General features: G+C 46.9%; 1 protein-coding gene and 1 long non-coding RNA gene across 7 annotated transcripts in view; one reads left to right on the top strand and one right to left on the bottom strand.

Moving 5' to 3' along the window:
* The window catches only part of LOC140399177 (uncharacterized), a 28,111-nt gene extending 5,600 nt beyond the window's left edge, over nt 1–22,511 (bottom strand). The window contains exons 1-2 of the long non-coding RNA XR_011937656.1: nt 22,268–22,511; nt 6,211–6,346 (exon numbers count right to left, since the gene is read on the bottom strand). This is a non-coding gene — a long non-coding RNA (uncharacterized lncRNA). The remainder of the gene's footprint in view (nt 1–6,210; nt 6,347–22,267) is intronic.
* Nucleotides 21,939–22,938, top strand: part of mapkap1 (MAPK associated protein 1) — a 426,562-nt gene continuing 425,562 nt past the window's right edge. For 3 of the 6 annotated variants that reach the window (XM_072488485.1, XM_072488483.1, XM_072488481.1), the window contains exon 1: nt 21,939–22,231. The gene's annotated coding sequence lies outside the window, so the exon portion shown is untranslated. The remainder of the gene's footprint in view (nt 22,232–22,938) is intronic. The other 3 variants (XM_072488484.1, XM_072488486.1, XM_072488487.1) reach the window with 3 other exon arrangements.

Here is a 22,938-nt window from a genome sequence, read left to right as displayed (position 1 = left end):
TTCGGCAGTAGCCAACCAGTCCTAAAAACGACCGGAGGGCTGAAACGTTCTGGGAAAGGGGCAATTTAGCAATCGAGTCAATCCTTTTATGCTCGATCTCGCGTTTGCCGTGTGTGATAATTGTACCCAAATAAACCACTTTTTCTTCCAATATCTGGGCCTTTTTGAGGTTGACTTTACAGCCAATGGAATGTAATAATTCTAGGAGTTCGGACAGAAGCTCAATGTGCTCTTCCTCTGTGTCTGTCTGCAGTAGTAGATCATCTACATACTGTACCAGCCATTCGGGGCGAGAAAATTTCACTAGTCCATTTGCCAGCTGTCGGTGGAAAATGGAGGGGGAGTTGTGGAAGCCTTGTGGCCGGCATGTCCACGTGTACTGCTGCGCTCTAAAAGTGAAGGCAAATTTATACTGGCATTCCTTTGCCAATGGAATGGCCAGAATCCATTACTGATGTCCAAAACCGTGAAATAGCGGGAATTGAGTCCCTGTTTGAGCATGGTCTCGAGACTTGTTGCTACGGTGGGGGCTGCTGTGGGGGTGACTTTATTGAGTTCCCGATAATCAATGGTCAAGCGCCATGATCCGTCGGGCTTTCTCACTGGCCAAATCGGGGCATTATTAGTAGAGGCTACCGATCTTAGTAGGCCCTGCTCTAATAAGCTCTCTATAACTTTTAGGATTTCTCCCTCTGCTTCTAGGGGGAATCCGTACTGTTTTGGGGGTCTAGGGTCCAGTCCTGTTACTTGTACGGAGCCAGTCATCCGTCCACAGTCGTGCTTGTGGGTCGCGAATGCTGCCCTGTTCTTTTGCAGGACTGCCCTAACCTGCCTGTCCGTGCTGAGCGTGGTGGGGTTCTAGCAGATTTCGTCATCTTCCAGACACACTGGTTGACTGGATCGAAGGATAGGTGGTGGGAATTCATAAAGTCGATTCCCAGAATGTGTTCTGCTGTGTGGGGCAGGTCTACTAAAACCACGGGGTGCTTGGTGGTAATGTTACCGATTTGAATGGGTACAGGGGCTATGATGTGTCCCTGCTGTGAGTGGCCTGTAAAGCCGCTGAGGGTGATAGTGGCTGTAGTGGGCCACGTGTCCTGAAAAAGGGTGGAGGAATTTATGGTGGTGCGGGACCCTCCTGTGTCCCAAAGAAACTCGATAGGCTGTCCCCGAATCTTCGCTGCGACTACGGGTCGTCCTGACCTATCCCAAAGGGTATCGCAGACCCAACTGGGGGAGCCCGTACACCGTCAGTCTGTTTTGGTCAAGTCCGTCTGATCCGAACGGGCGCTAACGCTATGGATGGGCTCTGCCTTTTTCTTACTCAGAGTGCCTGTCTGCTGGGCATTATGTGGCTTTTTGGGGCCATTGCACTCTTTTGAAAATGTCCCAACTGTCCGCAGTTGTAACATTCTTGTGATTTGGGTGGGGGGCTGTTCTTTCCCTCATTTACCCAGGCGGGGTTGTGAGGTGTGGCTTTTACTGCCTGCATGTCTGCGGCGGCTTGCTTTTCCTCGGTGGTTTTAGCGGCGGGTTTATTGTGAACAGACTGCTCCCAAACGGGGGACAATCTTTTAACCACCCACTTCTCGTTATGGGCCTCCTCCGAGGAATCATAACTATTGCATGCATTCTGTCCTGCCTCTGTGGCATGGGAGATAAGGGTGCGGGTCCATTTGGCCATATTGTCTGGGGACAAATGGGCATGGTCTACGTCTCCAAAAACCGCTTCGAAGTGAATCCACAGGCATCTTGCAAACGCTGTGGGGTGCTCAGACTTCTTCGGCCTACACTTATTTAGGCCATCTACGGGGTCACCCCGGTTATACCCGCTCGCATCCAAGATCGCGGTATGCACTTCTGAAAGGGTGCCTCCTCCTACATTCTGTGGGTTCGGAAGGGCTGCTGCTACCGATGGATCCAAACTTAGAACCATGAGCTTTACATGCTCTCTCTCATCCAGGCCGTACATGGTCGCCTGATGTTTGACGGTGGCAAAGAAATGGTGGGGGTCTGCGGCGGGGAGGAACGGTGTGATTTTTGCACATGCATCCCGTAATTGGGTCATTGTTAGGGGGTTGGAATATAGGAATTCCGCCTCGTCCGATGTGGCTGTGCGGTGGGTTGTTACAGGGTTCATGGGAGCCTGAACTACCTGCTGTGTGGGGGGTGGGCGTGCTTTTCTCCTTTGGGGCTCTCCCTGCGCACATGTTCCCTGAACATGTCTCTGCGCTGTTTCCTGTAATTCTTCCCAATCAGGGCCGTCTTCCCGGTCTAACTTTTCCCCAAAGGTTTCTTGAAATCCCTTCTGGACAGAAAGCAGTGACTGCAGGTCTGCAATTTGCTTCCGGCACTTTGCATGGTCTATGGTGCTCTGTCTTTGTTCTGTGGTTGCAGCGTGGAGCACTCTCAAGGCTGCCTTGAGATCACTACATTGTTTCTGTAGCGTCTCCACCTGCTTCTCTGTTTCTTTCCTCACCAGGACTGCACGCTGCGTGTCCTGATAAGCCTTTTCATACTGGGACTGGAAACTACTCAAATGCGCCAGACAAGACTGGTGACCCCGTTTGGCGTCCGCCACCTCTTCGTCCTTTGCTGCTAATTTCCTCCTTAATTCCAGATTCTCTTTCTCAACCTCGCATACATCGACTTTACTCATACGATGTATGCCCTCTACTTCTTTGCGAAGCGTCTTGATGACCTCCTCTGTGCCTCGCAATTGTGCCAGACAGGACACAATTGCCATCGGCTTGCGAGCTTTTGCTAAGTTCTTTTTATGGATCTCACTCATGTTCTCCCACCAAGTATGCCCTATACTTCCGGGACCTGATTCTTCATTATCGCAGAAATCATTCCACATCGGCCATCCTTTGCCTTTGAGGTATTTCCGGATTTCCTCTTCCCAAATGGGACACTGTCCCACTCTACTGCTGCTGGTCGCTGCGACCGCAAATTCCTCCGGGTTCATGAGGCGTTGCATTGCCTGCATGGCCATCTTTCCTATCCGCTTGCTTCGTTTAAATTTGGAACAGGGGGCTAAGGTGGTGTCATTGATGCGGGTACGGCTTGCGCTAATTTCCGAAAATACAGACTTCCGACAGTTTTGACGCAACAAAAATCTATCAGTTTTACCTTATAGCCCTGTTAGTTACGCATGCACACACACACTTCCGAATTATGACTTATTAATCAGAACTGCTTGAAGACTTGTGTTTTTTTTTGTTTCCAATTGGATTCTAATTCAAAGGTTGTGGGTTCGAGTCCCACCGGAGTCGCCAAAATGTTGCTCTTATTTGCCTTAGTTTTATTAGCTCTAATTCTGTCACCTTTGCTCGCGAGTCGCCAGGTATCTTTCTGATAACGCCACGTGGTTCAAGCTCAAGTAACGATTAATAATGCAGCACACCGCTTAGTAAAAGTTAAATCAACGATCATTTATTATATACAGCAATAAATACTTATACAATAATCCTACTTCTAGACTACTACCTACCACTAAAGGCCAATACTTAACTTTGGAAATGGCCCACCAGGTCAGGGAAACAAATGGTCTTTCGAATTGGGTCTGAGTCTGCGGGATTCAAAGCTGGTACAAGTCGATAGTCAGGAGCACCTATCTGGTAGCGATTGCTGGAGTAAGACTTACTGTTTTCTTTGTCGAAGGGTCTCGAAGGTTGCGAGCAGGAAGAGAAGGGTCGATCTGAACTTAGCCCCTATTCTTATAGCTCCCAGGGGCTTCCCGCCTCTCGGGGCGGGCCTCGTACCTGGTTCCAAGTGATTGGACTTGGTCCCAATCACTTGGTTCGATATGCTCCAATAATGGGGCGATTCCTTGATCGGGGGGTGGTCGTCTACCATCCTTTGTCACAGCCACTGCTGGCGCCGAAAGGTCTGGATCGGCTTTATGTTGCTAATGTGTAGCAATTGTTCCCGGGGATGGCTGCTTCATCTGCAGATGGCTGGGTTGTTGTGATGTTGATGGCTGCAGGTATCGGTCTGGGCTGACTTCCCCAGAGCCGAATACACTGTTTTGCCTGCAGCTGTCCGTTTGAGTCCTGTTGGCTGATTTTCCCATCAGCCTCTTTCGTTCGCTATTTTAGATCGGGGTTTGACCATTCTAACCGGGAATCAGCCATTTTAGGTGGCTACATTATTGACTGTCCTTTGGTTCGTTGCAGGCTGGCACTATTGTCAGCATCCCACAAGAGCGTCTGACTGGAGCTGCTGATTAGGAACATTTCTGCTGAATGTGTCTTTTCTGTGTGTGTCTGTGTGAGACAGTCCTTACAAGGAATGTGGCCAAGTTAATTAGCTAAGTCCCATGATGTATCGCAGACATTGTACTGCCTATCATGATTATATTTTTTGGTATACAGTATAGTGTGCTTTTAGAAATACATGTGGTTTATATATTTATTGTTGGTGCCTCTGCCTTGGGAACACACTTAAACAATTCATGACTGGATGTGGCAGGACTGCAAAGCTTAGATCTTATCTGTTGGCTGTGGGATCACTTAACTCTGTCTATCACTTGCTGCTTATGTTGTTTGGCACACAAGTAGTCCTGTGTTGTAGCTTCACCAGGTTGTCACCTCATTTTTCGGTATGCCTGGTGCTGCTCCTGGCATGCCCTTCTGCACTCTTCATTGAACCGGGGTTGATCCCCTGGTTTGGTGTTTATAGTAGACTGGGGAATAAGCCGGGCCATGAGGTTACAAATTGTGACTGAGTACAATTCTGCTGCTGTTGATGGCACACAGTGCCATGCGTGCCCATTCTTGACTTTTTTAATCTGTTCTGAATCTATCCTATTTAGCACAATGATAATTCCACACAATACGATGGAGAGTATCCTCAATGAGAAGCCGGGACTTCATCGCCACAAGGACTGTGCGGTGGTCACTCCTACTAATACTGTCACGGACAAATGCATCTGTGACAGGCAGGTTGCTGAGGATGTGCTTTAATGTGTTTTTCCCTCCTATTGATTCCCTCAGATCAGTCTAGGCTGTTGCTTGACTAGTCTGTGAGACAGTTCTCCCAATGTTGGTACAGTCCCCCAGATGTTCGTAAGGAGAACCTTGCTGAGTCGACAATGCTGGGTTTGCTGTTGTCGTTCCCAGTGCCGAGGTCAATGTTGGTTGGTCCGTCCGTTTTCTTTCCTTTTTATCGACTTTGTAGCTATTTGATACAACTGAACTGCTTGCCCATTTCAGAGGGCATTTAAGATTCAACCACATTGCTGTGGATCTGGAGTCGCATGTAGACCAGGTGTGGACTGTAGATTTCCTTCCGTAAAGGACATTAATGAACCACTTTGTTCGACAATCGACAATGGTTTCATGGTAATCATTAGACTTTTAATTCCAGATATTTATTGGTTTAAATTTCCACCACCTGTCATGGTGGGATTAGAACTCAGGTTACCCGAGTGTTACCATGGGCTTCTGTATCACCAGTCCAGTGACAATACCATTACTCCACCGCCTCCCTGTGCTTTTAAACAAGTCTCCCACATACATTCTTGCACGGTGCCCAGCTGGTGATGCGTTGGGCCCATTCTGGGAATCGGGCCTGGGGGTGCCCTGCTCGTGGAGGGGGCCAAGGACTCCTTATAAGTGAGTTGGGGCTTGGGGGGGGGGGGGGTCTGTAGGTCGCGTCAGCGGGGGTCGAGAGATTGGGGAGCCATTTAAAAATGGCGCCCAGATCTCTTCCTGCACTCAGATTGCAACCGAGTCCCGTTCGATAGCGTGGTCTTTTTCGGTGCTACGAGCACCAGGACACACTTCTCTAAATGCACTTGACATGGTCTCTGTTGCAATTTGGTAAGATCAAGGGCCTGGAATTTTCTTTGTTTTCGGGGTTTTGAATTCAGACGGGCAGCATGGTCGGTGTAGGCTTGGAGGGCTGAAGGGCCTGTTCCTGTGCTGTAATTTTCTTTACTCATTGTAGATCACACCCATTATATCTTGCTGTAAGTACTTCATTTAAATGACAACATTATTCACATAAAATTATATTAATTATCTTTCTCACTAACGTTAAAATATTCAACCATATCGAATTGCACAATATTTGAATTATATTCATATTTCTGTTGATTGTTTTACACATTAAAATTAGAAAAGTAATTTAAACCATACATGTTGTCTGGGAAATTAAAGAAAATGCCATTTTTGTGAGATCCCAAAAACAAATTTGATTACATACTATACATGTTTGTATTTCTTCTCCTCCTCATTCTGGCTCTCCATATCATGCACCATCAGTCAATAATCTTGGCTTCAGTATTTCCCATGGTGTCAAATGTGAATGCTGCCTTCAAGAGCTCTTCAAGAACAGCAAGCTTAGAACAAAGAACAAAGAAAGAAGAAAATTACAGCCCTCCAAGCCTGCGCCGACCATGCTGCCCGTCTAAACTAAAATCTTCTCCACTTCCGGGGTCCGTATCCCTCTATTCCCACCCTATTCATGTATTTGTCAAGTAGCCCCTTAAATGTCACTGTCGTCCCTGCTTCCACCACCTCCTCCGGCAGCGAGTTCCAGGCACCCACTACCCTCTGTGTAAAAACTTAGCACTGCTGCCTCACAGCGCTAGGGACCCGGGTTTGATTCCTACGTTGGGTATTGTCTGTGCGGAGTGTAGCCATCTGGGATGGCCACTTCCAGAATACAAAATGGACATTTACAAAGATTGCAGGGAAAAATGGACAATGCTAAGAAAGCAAGCAGGCATAGAGCCTGTCTGCATATTGGAGAAACAGTTCCCAGACGAGACTGAAACTGTAGGCCCATTAGTATATGGATGGCCCATCTCCGGGAACAAAGGAAGATATTTAAGTAACCGATCTGACCCCAGACCTCGCGGCGCCAGTTCCCGAAACCGAAAGCAGAAAACAAAACAGGCCAATGGACACCTAGGGCACGCCCAGCCATCAGGGCGCCCACCCCTTTATTGGTCAGGATCAATGCGAATGATCAAGAAATGGCCCAATTGATTGGGGCCAAGTTCAAGGCCCGCCCAAAAGCACGCAAAGCCCCCTTTGAGTATAAGAAGAAGGCCCCAAGAGAGAATCGCTCTCTTGGAATCGGCTCTCACAGCGGAGAGACCCTTCCACCAGCTGCACCAGAAGCAAGTAAGTCCAAGGTCAACACTCGCTACCAGACGGACAACCTTGCTGTTCCCCTCTACCACTTCGACTCCAGCAGCCTCAGAACCGAACAATGGCCATTGTTCCTCTGACTGAGTGGGCGCCCGAAGCTAAGTATAGGCTTTAGCAGTAGTGATAGTTTAGTCTGTAGTATTTTGTGCATGAGTATATATTGCTGTGTATGTAAATAAATAGTATTGACTTTGAACTAACTAACTGGTGTACCGGCTCTTTGATCAGTATTCGGGTTTGAACCTTGTGGCGATATCGAAAGATACCTGGCGACTCTAAAGCAAACGTAATATAGAATTAAGGAAGGTGACCAAATTGACCGCCATATTTAGAAACAACCAGAGAGAGCATCATTTACTGGCGACATCTGACGGGACTTGACCTAGAAGCGGCCTAGTCACTCCGAGAGAACCCAAATTTGAATTGGAATCCAATTGGAAACAGAAAAACCACAAGTGCAAGAACAATACTGATCAAACCTCCAAGATTCGGAAGTGTGTTAATGCATGCGTACTAACAGGGATATGAGGTAAACCTGAGAGATTTTGTTGCGTAAAACTGTCGGGAGTTTTGTAGGCCAGAAATTAGCATAAGCCATACCCGTGTTTACATCACCACTTTATCACCCCCTGTTCCAAATTCAGTAGACCACAGAGATAGAGAAAAATGGCAATGAAGGCAATGGAACACCTTATGAACCCCCAGGAATTCGGGGTCGCAGCGACCAGTAGAGTAGGACAGTGTCCCGTATGGGAAGAAGAGATCAGAAAATATCTCAAAGAGAAAGGATGGCCCCTTTGGAGTGAATTCTGCGCCAATGATGAAACAGGTCCCGGGTGTACAGGGTATACTTGGTGGGAGAACCTGACAGAGATCCATAAGAAGAGCTTAGGGAAAGCTCGCAAGCCGATGGCACAGAGGAGGTCGTGAGGACGCTCCGTAGAGAGATTGAGGAGAGAGACAAGTGTAGTGAAGTAGATGAGAGAGAAAAACAAGGAACTGAGAGAGCTGTTAGCGGCGAAGGACAAGGAGGTGGAGGATGCCAAGCGGGCACACCAGTCTTCTCTCGCCCATTTGAGCAGCTTTCAGTCCCAATATGACAAAGCTACCAGGACACGCAACGCGCGGTGTTGGTAAGACAGGAAACCGAACAACAGGTCGAGCAGTTGCAGAAACAGTGCAGCGATTTAAAAGCAGCCCTACGAGCACTCCACACTTCCACAACGGAACAAAGGCAGAACTCGGTAGATCACGCAAAGTGCCGGAAGCAAATTGCAGAATTGCAATCTCGGCTTTCTGTTCAAAATGGGTTTCAGAGCATGTTTGGACCCCAGTTCGACCAGGAAAATGGCCCCGATTGGCAGGAGTTAAATGAGACTGCCCAGATATGTACATGGGACATGTACACAGGAAAAACCCCAGAAACGAAAAGCACCCCAACCCCCGACTGCACAAGCAGAACACACCCCTATGAACCCTGTAACCACACATCGCAGGGCCGCAGCAGAAGGAAACTCAGATTTCCTATACACTACCCCATTAACCGTCACCCAATTAAGAGCATGTGATAAAATTACACTGTTCCTACCCACATCGGACACCCACCAGTTCTTTGCTAGAGTAAAACAGAAAGCGACCATGTACGGCCTGGATGAAAAGGAGCAAGTGAAGCTCACAGTTTTAAGCCTCGACCCTTCAGTCGTGCAGCCCTTCCCGACCCACAGAATGTATGAGGAGGCACACTCCAAGAAAAGCACACAGCGATCCTAGATGCGATTGGTTATAACAAAGGAGACCCCGTAGAAGGCCTAAATAACTGTAGGCAAAAGAAAACAGAGCACCCCACAGCGTTTGCTGGATGCTTGTGGATACATTTTACTGCAGTGTTCGGACAATTAGCCCGCGCCCATTTGTCCCCAGATAATATTGCCAAATGGACTCGCATACTAGTCTCTCATGCGACAGAGGCAGGACAGAGAGCTTGCGCAAATTACGAACCCTCAGACGAGGCCCACAATGAGAAATGGGTTTGAAAAGATTGTCCCGCACTTGGGAACAGTCCATCCTACGCAAAACCGCATTTGTTAAAACCGAGGAAGAACAGGCAGACATGCATCCAGTTAGTACGCACCAGAACCCCGCATGGGTAAATGAGGGCAGGACTAGCCCACAGCAATCCAAATCCCAGGAGTGTTATAATTGTGGACAATTAGGACACTATGCACGAGAGTGCAATGCGCCCCAGAAGCAGCAGAGAAACCAACAGACAGGCACCCTAAATAAGAATAGGACAAAGCCAATCCACAGCATTAGCGCCCGTTCTGAGAACACAGATATGAACGGCACCGACTGACGGTGTTCGGGCTCCCCAACTTGGGTCTGTGACACCCTTTGGGACAAGCCCAGTAGACCAGTAGTGGCAGGCTCAGTCCGGGGACACTCCGTAGAATTTCTTTGGGACACAGGAGGGCCCAGCACCACGCTCAATTCCTCTACGATGTTTCAGCGAGACACGTGGCCTACCACCGACACCATTACATTCGGCCTGTAAAACCACCACGTGGTTTTACAGGCCATTTACAGCAGGGACACATCACAGCCTCTGTAGCAATCGAGATAGGGAACATTAAAACAAAACACCCCGTAGTTCTGGTCTATCTATCCCAGACAGCCGAACACATCTTAGGAATTGACATCATGAGCTCCCACAACCTCTCATTTGATCCGGTAAATAAATGTGTATGGAAAATGGCAAAGGCAGCATGAGCCCCCGCCATGCTCACAGTTGGAGAGTATGAAAACAGGATTAGCTCAGTAGGAGACTTCTGGTTCGACCCTCGAGCCATTAGTCAGAACAAACAAGTTAGAGAAGTCCTGCAGCAACACACAGCAGCATTTGCACAGCACAAGCACGACTGTAGCAAGATCGCTGGCTTGGTGAATATTACAGGTCCCGACCCCAGACCCCAAAAGCAGTACAGTTTTCCCCATGAAGCAGAGGGGGAAATCTCAAAAGTTATACAGAGTTTGCTTGATCAAGGCGTACTCCGATCAGTAGCCTCCATGAATAATACACCAATTTGGCCTGTCAGGAAACCCGATGGATCATGGCGACTGACCATTGATTACCGAGAACTGAACAAAGTAACCCCAGTAGCAGCCCCCAGCGTAGCCACGAGTCCCGATACCATGCTCAAACAGGGACTACAATCAAAATAAAATTTGGTTTTGGAGATTAGCAATGGCTTTTGGTCCATTCCATTGGATAAAGCGTGCCAATACAAATTCGCATTCACATTCCAGGGACAGCAATATACGTGGACGTGCCTTCCACAAGGCTTCCACAACTCCCCCTCCATTTTCCACCGACAGCTGGCAAATGGTTTAGCAAAACTTTCCCGACCAGATTGTCTGGTCCAATATGTAGATGATCTGCTACTACAGACAGACACAAAGGGAGAGTACATTTCGCTTCTCGCCAAACTTTTAGGACTCCTAAATTGGCTGTAAAGTAAACCCCAAGAAGGCCCAGATTTTACAGGAAAAAGTGATTTACTTAGGAACAGGAATCACACATGGCAAACACAAGATCGAGCAGAAAAGAATCGACTCGATCGTCAAATTACCCTGCCCCATAATGTCTCAGCCCTCCGATCATTTCTAGGACTGGTTGGCTACTGCCGAAACCATATCGACGGTTTCGCCAAAAAAGCAGCGCCTCTATCCGAACTTCTCAAGAAACAAGCACCTTGGGAATGGCTTCCACAGCACACGGATGCCGTGGATGCTTTAAAAAGAGCCCTCAGCACAGCCCCCGCATTACAGGTCCCAGATCCACTTTCCCCGTATGCAATTGAGGTTCCAACCACCGACCGAACCCTTTCGGCCATGCTCCTCCAGGAACGACATGATCAATTAGGCTCCGTGGCATACGCCTCATGCGTATTAGATCCAGTCGAGCAAGGATTTTCTGCCTGCGAAAGGCACCTGCTCGCAGTTTTTTGGGCAGTACAATACTTCGCCTACATTACAGGACTCAACCCCATCACCATTCTCACTGAACACACCCCACCACAGCTACTACTAGTGATGGTCGACTTCAAGATGACACAGTAAGCCAGATCTGCGCAGCCCGTTGGACCCTTCATTTACAGGGACGGGACATCACAGTTAAGAGAACCAAGACCCACATTTTCCTAGCCGATAACTTACAATATGCAGGTGCCCCACATGAGTGTGAGATCATCACCACAAAGCATAATACAGGATCCTTTCTACCAAAGTCAGCTCCCCTGAAAGCAGGCACTACACCCCAGAGACCCCAGCCCACAGACACATGCGCACCCCTTAGAATTTATGTGGACAGTCCTCCACAGTCTTAGATGGGAAAAGAATCACCGGTTGCGGCATTTATGTACAGGACGCGCAGGGACGCTCCCTAGAAGAGATTTCGTTAAAATTGCCAGGACATCTAGGCTTGCAGGCAGCAGAACTGGCAGCCATAGCGTATATTGTAGATCACCTCGACTCGTTTCCGACCCCAGCCGACATATATTCGGACAGTTTATATGTCTGCAACAGTTTAACAGAGTTCCTACCCTTATGGGAAACTAGAGGATTTGTTTCCGCAGACGGAAAGCCCCTACCCTCAGCCCCAGTACTCCAGCATATTCTGAAAACGGCCAAAGACCGTAAATATGGAATCATCAAAGTTCGAAGTCATCATCGTTCTTCCCCCCACTGGTAACGTTAAAGCAGATGCCCTAGCGAAAGCAGGTTCCAGACATGGTCACTTTTGGAACCCCCCCCGAAAGCGCCCCAGTACACGCGGTTCAGGTCTCACAGACCAACATTCAAGATTTGGCAAAGGCTCAAAAGGAAGATGAGAAGCTCAGGGAAGTTTTAAAAGGCAACTTCCCAGCCCCTTATGATAAGTTTGAAAACACGATAAAAAGCATGACGGTGTGATTTTAAAATAATGCATTTATGTAGTCCCCAGCCAGGACAGGAATCAAATTATTTGTCAGTTCCATGACAATCATGGACACCAGGACATTGAACCTACCCTAGCCCACCTCAGACCTCTCTGCTGGTGGCCTGATTTAAAAGCCAATGTTACCCATTACGTTGAGAATTGCTTAATCTGTGCCCAGAAAAATCCGGACAGATATGCAAGAAAGGCTAAGCTAAGTCACACCCGCCTCGTTAATGGCCCCTGGACGAATTTGCAAATAGATTACATAGGACCCCTACCCCCCTGCAGAAATGGTTTTAAGTATGTGTTGGTGGTCACCGACACCTTCACAAAATGGGTGGAAGCTTTTCCATCCAGAACAAACACTGCCAAAATGACAGCTAAAATCCTAACCCAGCACATCTTTACAAGATGGGGCCTCCCACGCAGTATAGAGTCCGATCAAGGCTGCCATTTTACAGGGCGAGTGATGAAAGATGTCCTCACAATTTTCGGAATAAAGCAAAAGTTTCATATAGCATACCACCCTCAATCAAGCGGCATTGTAGAAAAGATGAACTGAACTCTAAAAGCCACCCTCAGAAAAATGGTGCAGCAGCACAACAGCACCTGGGACACAGTTCTCCCATTTGCATTAATGTTCATTCACAACACAGTATCCACGTCCACAGGTCCACAGGATACACCCCCCACACCCTCATGACCGGACGCCCCATGAAAGGCACAGAATATTTATTAGGACTGGATTTGGCCAGCCCCGCAGTCACCGCCCTCACGCATGAGAAAGCAATACACAGGTTATTGAGAATGTGAAGGCCGCCCAGCTTGCAGCAGCCGTCAGGCTTGTAACCCGCAAGAAACAAAGCAAAGCTTGCTTTGATAAAACAGTACATGCCACCGAGTTTGTAGTAGGGCAGCAAGTGATGCTATCCCTATACAACCCCAGTTCATTCCTTCCCCCCAAATTTTCCAGACCGTACTCCATCTCAGATAAAGTCAGCCCCTCTGTGTATAAGATCACCTATCCGAATGGCAAGTCTGCATGGTTCCACATAAACCAGCTTAAGGCTTATGGCTCGCAGAACAACCATGCACACCACACCTCGTTTGCACCAGCAGATGAGCACGCCCCGCCCACGAACGACGTAGTCCTACCCTCCCCCAACCTGTCCAGCCCATCCTCAGACACGACTTCAACTCCACCCCCAGAGGCACGACTCCGCCTGTCCCTTCCTTCAACCAGCAGCGACAGCGATAGCAATAGCGACAGCCCCAGCACACCACGTTACGATTATACCCCTGCACCAGGCCCCACTCCCAGCGATATCGAACATGATTCCAGCGACTCCTTCGAGATAACATACATTAAAACCCCTGACCCAGACCCACCGCCCGCCGATTACGGATTTAACCCTTGCAGCTCCAACCTCGACACAAGATTCTGGCACCAAGACAATTCGTTCAGGCTCATCCGGAATGATGCGATGGGCCCCAAGCAGCTTTAACAAACCTCCTCCAGTCGAGGGTATGGCAGCCGGGAGAAGATGATGGCATAGAGTCTGACTCCCACCAAACAAATCCCTTTGCGACTCTGTTCGCTTTAGAACAATGAGGTGTCCAGATGATGGTAAAAAGGAACCGATGGAGAGTTACGGTGTCCTTTCTGATGGAACCTGTAACATGTTTATTATGTATGTTTGTTCGTTATTGTGAATGTTAAATGTTGTTTGTCAATTTAAAGTTTTCATGGCCCCACGCCACCACTCTTTTAACGCCCACTGGCAGTTAATGGAACAAGTTTGTCCGCGGACAACCAATCATAACTACTCTTCTGAGTCGAAGGTAATCATAAGAGGCAGCCCCCACGATGACCACAAATTCTTACCGTTCTTGCCGGTCACTCAGGCAGTGGAGAAACGGCACTGGTCCCCGCCCTGCCTGAGGACCCCCCCTCTGGTCAGCTATGCTCGGGTAGAGCACATACGTCACTGATCACCGTCCTACCTGGGGATTCCACCCATTCTTACCCGCCACGGCCCATACGCACGCCATTTTGGCCCTTTAAGTTCAAAACTCTTTTGTTTCTTTATGGCAACCCATAGGTTGCTTCCAGATGCTATTTACATCCTCAAACACTACTAGGATGGTAGATCACACAGGCTGCAAAACGGCTCGCACTGTGTCAGTATTTTTCTCGGATGTCTTGTCCCAAATATTTGGTTTAAAAACAAAATGAGGGAGTCACAGATGGTGACCAATTATAATGGGTGATTGGCAATAAAGGACAGACAGACAGACACACGAGATCTTAAACAAGATAATAACAGAAATTATGCGTGTCCATAGAACTCGGGAACCTCAGGAACCTCGGAAGAAGCAAAGAAGAAGACAGAAAGAAGGAAAGATGAAGACAACCATCATGCTCTACAGTTGGATCTAAGCCGGATCCCTCCAGTTGCGCACGGACGCTACCCTACTACACAGGCCGTGAATGTTTCCCACCCCTGCCACACACTAAACCCCGAGATAGTTACCGGATCACCGACCTGGTGTGACAAATCACCTGGTATTCCCTGTCCTACATTGTGGAAGCACTGTTAGTACTGGCGATACTCTGCAGTGTCATTTAGACCCTTAGACTCAGGAAATGGCGGTGGAAAGCCTCCCGCACACCGGTATACACCTTCAGATCCCCTATTTTCAGACTTCAACAAATCCCCCAAACCCTTTAAGTGAATTAAAGTACATCCGTTTCATCGCGTGTGTTCGTTTCGTTTGAATAAAGAAATGTAAAACTCTGTGCTTGACTGCCAAGCCAGAGACCTGTGTTGCTGCTATTGTACAGTTTAAAATGTTGTAAATTATTTTGACTGATTGAGGTTAGTTTAGTTAAGGACAGTTAGAATTCCAGTCTCTTTATTTTGTAATGCATGCCTGAATGTCATCGCGCCCCGTAGAATTTTATTATGATGTATGTACATAAAATAATTTAGGTAAAAGTTGCAATTCATAGGACAGAGCAGTGTAGAGCCTGTCAAGTGCTTATGGATACCCGACTCGGGAGGAGAACGAAGATGACGCGGTAATGTGATCCTTCACGCTTCGCGTGAGGATCACAAGGAGGGAGTGTAGCCACCTGGGATGGCCACTTCCAGAATACAAAATGGACATTTACAAAGATTGCAGGGAAAAATGAACAATGTTAAGAAAGCAAGCAGGCACAGAGCCTGTCTGCATATTGGAGAAACAGCTCCCAGACGAGACTGAAACTGTAGGTCCATTAGCATATGGATGGCCCATCTCTGGGAACAACGGAAGATACTTAAGTAACCGTTCTGGCCCCAGACCTCGCGGTGCCAGTTCCCCAAACCGAAAGCAGTAAACAAAGCAGGCCAATGGCCACCTAGGGCACGCCCAGCCATCAGGGCACCCACCTCTTTATTGGTCAGGATCAATGCGAATGATCAAGAAATGGCCCAATTGATTGGGGCCAAGTTCAAGGCCCGCCCAAAAGCGAGTAAAGCCCCCTTTGAATATAAGAAGAAGGCCCCAAGAGAGAATCGCTCTCTTGGAATCGGCTCTCACAGCGGAGAGGCCCTTCCACCAGCTGCACCAGAAGCAAGTAAGTCCAAGGTCAACACTCGCTACCAGACGGACAACCTTAGCTGTTCCCCTCTACCACTTCGACCCCAGCAGCCTCAGAACCGAACAATGGCCATTGTTCCTCTGACTGAGTGAGCGCCCGAAGCTAAGTATAGGCTTTAGGAGTAGTGATAGTTTAGTCTGTAGTATTTCATGCATGAGTATATATTGCTGTGTATGTAAATAAATAGTATTGACTTTGAACTAACTAACTGGTGTACCGGCTCTTTGATCAGTATTTGGGTTTGAACCTTGTGGCGGTATTGAAAGATACCTGGCGACTCTAAAGCAAACGTAATTAGAATTAAGGAAAGCGACCATATTGACCGCCATATTTAGAAACAACCAAAGAGAGCAACAGGAGTCTGCATGTTCTCCCCGTGTCTGCGTGGGTTTCCTCCAGGTGCTCCGGTTTCCTCCCATAGTCCAAAGTTGTGCAGGTTCGGTGGATTGGCCATGCTAAATTTCCCCTTATTGTCCATAAGTTAGGTGGTTATGGGGTTACGGAGGAGTGGGCCTAGGTAGGGTGCTCTTTCAGAGGGTTGGTGCAGGCTCGATAGGCTGAAAGATCACCTTCTGCACTGTAGGGATTCTCTTATTCTATAAGAACCTACTTTTCTCTGTGTCAAACACTTTATTTCCTTTTATCAACTGTAACCTCTATAAAAAGCCATATTTTATGAAAGTCTTGGATGCTGCCAACACCTCTCTCACAATCCTATAAGGGAAAGGATATTTTCATTCAAAAAGCTTGTCATCAGATAGATGATCCAGCTTTCATTCATATCTCTCTTCTCTCCCCTCTCCTCCTTATTGAAATAGAAACTCATTGCACAGTCTCCAGCTCAATCTTCTCCTTTCTCTTATAATCCCCTAGGTTTCAAAGCATAAATGTGGTGCCACATGATCACTACATTCCAATTCATCTCATTTTTTGTACACTTTTCAACTCTGACAGTGTTCTATACTATGTCCTCATCCTTTCACCTTGCACTGTTCATGAGTGGCATTTCAAGGCTAGTAATGAGATATAAAAAAACCTCTATCATTTAGATGGATTACCATAACTCAGTTTTGAGAAATTTATCACACATTACAACCAACACAAAGGGTTGAATATTTATAGTGAAAGCGGATCATGATCAGTGATGTTTTACTGTTTACTGTGTGAGTACGGTTTAATTTATTCTCAATAAATGCATTTATCTGTATTTGCATTGCCTAAAATAGTCCAAATATTGCCTTATGTGTGACGATCCTCTTTCTGATGTATTGTTTTTCATTTTCCTTCCTTATAGTAATAACTTGTTGCACTAAAACTCCAATCTCAAAAATAAGAATATATTTACAAAACACAACTTTTGTATGAAGTTCAATGCATATTTTGCAGCACTTTGACTATAAAAGTATAAATTGTGTTGCTTATCATTAGCATTATTTAGCTGTGTTCTTTCATATTATGTCAGGAAATAATGCCAAGGAAGAAATAAAAAGCATTTTAAAAAAGGTGAAGTTTGTAGCTGGATGAGGGCCTGTGGGCTGACGCCCTGGGCAGGTTTAATTCCTCCTTGTCTTGTGCCAGGCTCAGCCTGATCCAGTTTAAAGTGGTGCACAGGGCACATACGACAGGGGCGAGGATGTGTAAGTTTTTTTGGGGTAGTGGACAGGTGTGTCAGGTGTTCGGGGAGCCCAGCAAACCACGCCCATATGTTCTGGGCGTGTCCGGCGCTTGCAGAGTTTTGGAGGGGTTTCGCAAAGGCTATGTCCAAGCCCTTGGATACTCGGGTAAAACCGAGCTGGGGGATAGCAATATTTGGGGTGTCAGACGAGCCGGGAGTGCAGGAGCCGAAAGAGGCCGGAGTTCTGGCCTTTGCCTCTTTGGTAGCCCGGAGAAGGATCTTACTAATGTGAAGGGACGCGAAGCCCCCAAGTGTGGAGGCTTAGATCAATGACATGGTGGGGTTTCTCAGTTTGGAGAAGATAAAGTTTGCCTTGTGAGGGTCTGTGCAGGGGTTCTCCAGGCGGTGGCAACCGTTCCTTGACTTTATCGCGGAACGTTAGGTGGAGGTCAGCAGCAGCAACCCGGGGTGGGGGGGGGGGGGGCGGGTTTTCTTGTTTGGTTTATGTAAGGGGCGTTTGCCCCATTTTGTTCTTAATTTGTTAAATCGTTTAAGGGTTAGAGAATTAAGTTGCTTTGTTTGTTGGCGTATTGCCCTTTTCATTTTTATTTTGTATATTTTCTTTCCTTTTTGGAGTGTTTTGTAAAAATTTTTGAAAACCTTTGAATAAACATATTTTTAAAAAAAGGTGAAGTTATTGTTATCAGATCTCGAATCACACCAATGTTAATCCAAACTATACAAATTATTTTACAAAAATGGAATTAAATGAGTGGTAAGTACACTTTTTCTGAAAATAAGTACACTTGTTGATCGGAACTTATTATTTAATTAATTATTGGACAGGAAAATGTATAGTACACAAAATGCAGTTCATATATAAATGCATAGATCATACATATTTTTTTAGAAGTCCATAACAGTGTAATCACAATATTTTCTTTATGAAAACCTTATCTCATGCACATGTGACTGTGGTTTACAAATGTAACATATCCCCATAAGTAAGAATACAAATTAATGTATTGATTTAAGTTGCTACTCATGAGAAAAATTAGACTTTGGAAGGCAGCGAATTGAAGCCTGAGACAATATTATTGCCATATTAGCTGGTGCAATATAAATGAACTGAATACCAAGAATATTTCCCCTCAATCAGACCACTTGGTATTTGATGGGATAAATCAACCATGGCTAACCAAGGAGGTTAAGGAGAGTATTAGGTGGAAAGAAAAGCATATAAAGAGGCAAAAGTCAGTGATAGCCCGGAAGACTGGGATAAATTTAGAATCCAGCAAAGGAGGACTAAAAAGATTATAAAGAGAGAGAACACAAACTACGAGGGCAAACTAGCATGGAATATAAAAACTGACAATAAGAGCTTCTTTAAATATATAAAAAGGAAGAGAGAGATCAAAGTGAACATAGGCACCTTAGAAAATGAATCTGGGAAGATAGCTATGGGGAACAAGGAAATGGCAGAGGAGTGAAACAGATATTTTGCATTAGTCTTTACGGTGGAAGATACTTTGAACATCCCATTAATGCTAAAGAATAAGGCATAGGAAATAAATCCCATCACCACCTATCATAAGAGAAATAGTATTCAACAAACTAATGGGACAAAAGACAGATAGGTCCCCTGGCCCTGGTGGCTTGCGGCTTGGGATCCTAAAAGATATAGCCACAGAGATAGTGGATGCATTGGTTACAATTTTCCAAAACTCCTTCGATTCTGAAAAAGTACTGGAGGATTGGAAAACTGCCAATGTGACACCCCTATTCAAAAAGAGAGGGAGGCAAACAGCGGGTAACTTTAGGCCGATTAGCCTAACATCTGTTGTTGGAAAGAAGTTTGGCAGGATAAATGTGGAGATGATGTTTCCCCTCATGGGAGAGTCGAGGACCAGAGGCATAGTCTCAGAATAAAGGGGTGCCAATTTAAGACTGGGATGAGGAGGAATTTCTTCTCTCAGAGGGTTGTGACTCTTTGGAACACCTTGCCACAGAGATCTGAGGCAGCAGAGTCCTATATATTTAAGGCCGCGCTCGATAGATTCTTGGTCAGTGAGGCAATCAAGGGTTATGGGGAAAGGGCGGGAAAGTGGATGTGAGGAATAGGGAGGCGGTGGCATAGTGGTATTGTCTCTGGACTGGTTAACCAGAGACCCAGAGTCATGCTCTGGGGACTCAAGTTCAAATCCCGCCACTGCGGTGAAATCTGAATTCAATACAAATCTGGAATTAAAAGTTGACCATGAAACCACTGTCGATTGTTGTATAAACACTAATCACTAATGTCCATTAGGGAAGGAAATCTGCTGTCCTACCTGGTCTGGCCTATGTCCCAGGAACAAATAAAGAAAAAAAAAATGTTGGATCAGCCATGATCCTATTGAATGGTGGAGCAAGCTTGAGGGGTCGAACGGCCTACTGCTTTTCCTATTTCTTATCATAGAATTTACAGTGCAGAAGGAGGCCATTGGGCCATCGGCCCACTTAAGCCTACACTTCAACCTATCCCCGTCACCCCACCCAATTTTGGGCACTAAGGGCAATTTAGCATGGCCAATCCACCTAATCTGCACATCTTTGGACTGTGGGAGGAAACCGGAGCGCCCGGAGGAAACCCACGCAGACACGGGGAGAACGTGCAGACTCCGCACACAGTGACCCAAGCCTGGAATCGAACCTGGGACCCTGGAGCTGTGAAGCAACTCTACCGTTGCTACTGTGCTGCCCACTAATGCCCACTTATGGTTCTTATTCTCTTGAAGTGCTGGTTTTAACATATCAAAGCAGTGTTAGCTATGGCACAGTGGGTAGAACTCTGGCTTATACATCACAAGTTTTGGGATTTAAGTTCAACTCCAGAATTTGAACACAAAAATCAAGGCTCTACCTCAGTACTGTAGGAGTGCTGCACTTCCAGAGGTGTCCTTTGAATGAGACATTAACTGAAGCCCTGTCCGTTTCCTTAGGGGGCATAAAATAACCCTAAATGCTATTTTATTTTTAAAAAAGGGCAGTTATCCATGGTGTCCTGGCCAATATTTATCCCTCAATTAACATTATCAAAAAAACTTGTCTTGTCATTGCATCTGTTTGTTTGAGCTTGCTGTGCACAAACTGACTGCTGCGTTTCCTACATTACAACAGTGACTACATTTCAAAAGAGCTCATTGGCTGTAAAGTGCTTTGAGATGTCTGATGGTCGTGGAAGTCGCAATATAAACGTGAGTCTTTCTTTCTTTAAAGCCGAACACTTCAGATTTTCTAACACTAAATTCTAATTGCCACCACGCTGCCCATCCATTATCTGATTAACACCCCTTTCCAACTTCTTTTGATCCTCAGTTATCTGTCTCCTAGTCGAGGTAAGGTCACCCCTCGTTCCATACGTCTCAAGCCTTTGTCAATAGCTTTCAACATGGTACTTTGTCAAAGGTTTTCTGAGAGTCCATGTACTTCACGTCCATTTACCCATCTTTAATATTTGTCACTTCCTCACATAACCAACAGGATTACAATCACACACTTCCTACCTGAAATCAGTCAAAAAAACTCTTCCCAAAACAAAGTAGCGTGGCATCACATCACAAACTTTATGTAGATGACGGTTATTGATTGCCCCACATGCTAGTTGTAACTCAAATATGTTGAAACACTTTGTCGTGTTAAGCACACTGACATAACACGGGCTGCAACTGGATGCAGCTATAACTGAAATATACTCCAGACCTTGAAGTTAGTTCAATTTGATTCATTGAACCTGTCAGTTAGCTCAGTTCTCTGTGAGTTCGACTCTCTGTTAACCTAAGAGTGATCTCTCTGTCTGACTGAACCAGACTAGCTCTTAGCCACGTGCTGTATGCGTTACGTGCTATATACACCGGACTCACTCTGTAGATGTCCCTAGTGGAAAGAGGAGGAGTGTGAGTGCCTTTAAGAGTGGGAAACCACCCCCAAGTGTTCTGCCTGCTGATTGGTTATGTCCTGTTCTCAGTGCTCATTAGCTGCCTGTCTGTATCTCATTATGTGCATGTCTGCATCTCATGACACACTTCAGAGATCTGATCAATTGTAAATTAAGATTCTGTTCTCTCAGAAGGAACTTAACCTGGACAGCAAAAATTAACAGACGTTGTTGAGCACGATGGTTGTAAAATAAAACATGAAAGTAAAGCACTGGGAGTGAATCAGATGAGGAAAATAATTGCAATAGATGAGGAAAATGATTGTAATTCAACCTAAGTGCAAAAAGGGACCCTCTCCTCTCCCCTAGGACGAAGACCAGACGCCCACTGGCAGCTCAGTTCAAAACAAGCCGCTCGCAGGGCTCGTGAGCCAGGCAGCCTCCGATCACAGCAACCTGCTGCCACAGCCGCGCGCGCGCCCGTTCCTGCTCCTGGCGGATTGGCGCGAGCTTTGCCCACCCTCCAATCGACGATGGCGGCGGCGCTCCCGCCCCCGCCAGGGCGCCTGCCGATTGGGTGCTCGCCGCCGTCACTCAGGCGCGACTCTCCGGCACGAAGTTGGGTTGTCTCTCGGTTCGCCCTCCCCCGCGCAGTGGAGTGCGGTTGGTGTTCGAATCCACGGCTCGAGCTGTGGGTGGGATCCGGGCCGGGGATTTGAAACGGCGGGGAGCGTGCGCGCGGGGAAGAAACGGAGCGGGAGGAGGTGCAGTCGGTGAGGTGTCCGGAATGCTCTCTTTCAACGGCCGGACTGAGGCCGCCTCCTGAGCCCCCCCCCCCAAACAAGTGTTGGGCTATGTACAGGTGACACACGTGTTTTAGAGCCTGACCAACCGCCGAGAAGTGCTGAGATTGACGGTATGTTTTTTGTATTCTCTCCCGAGTTTTCCTTACCTGTCACTGGGGAGAGTCCCTCAGCCTAGGCCGCCAGTGGAGCCTGGTGTTGGAGTAAACAGCCACACCGCTGCCCCTCCAGCACACACCCAGCCCGGCTCCTGTCCTCTGTCTCTCGGCCCTGTTTGTTTACAGCAGCTCTCAACTGGTGGAAAGAGCGCAGGGGTTATCTCCTATTGCCGCCTGTTAGTAGCACGGCTGATGTAGGCCTGTGGTATTTTGCAGGGGTCAAAGTATTCTAGTCCCAAGTCTCTTCCCCCACCCCTCGAACTCGAGTGTTCTAATTTGTGGATGAAAAAACACCCACCCAAAGCTGGTGGATGGCATACCTGTAACGCTGGTTTATTCTCACATTTGTCACTAGACGTGGCAACCAAGAATACAATGCTAATGTGATTAGTCATTTACTGTGATCGTTTTGCACACGTTGTGAATGTGTAGGAGTAAACAAGATTGTAGCAATGGCGAGAGGTTCGGTGGACAAAACCTACTTAAATTTGAATTATTCCCGTTACCCCCTCCCCCCACACCCGTCCGAAGTTTTAACTTCAACTGATAATTATTTCACGTTATGTATGGACTCTAATGTTTTATTTATATTTGTATGATTCCAGTGATTTCCTGATGGTTGAAGCTGCAGTTCCAAGTTGTAAACAAATGGATAGAATTTT

The sequence above is a fragment of the Scyliorhinus torazame genome, chromosome 22 (genome assembly GCF_047496885.1).
Source record: "Scyliorhinus torazame isolate Kashiwa2021f chromosome 22, sScyTor2.1, whole genome shotgun sequence".
Classification (NCBI taxonomy): Eukaryota; Metazoa; Chordata; class Chondrichthyes; order Carcharhiniformes; family Scyliorhinidae; genus Scyliorhinus; species Scyliorhinus torazame.
This window is presented reverse-complemented; position numbering and strand designations above follow the sequence as displayed.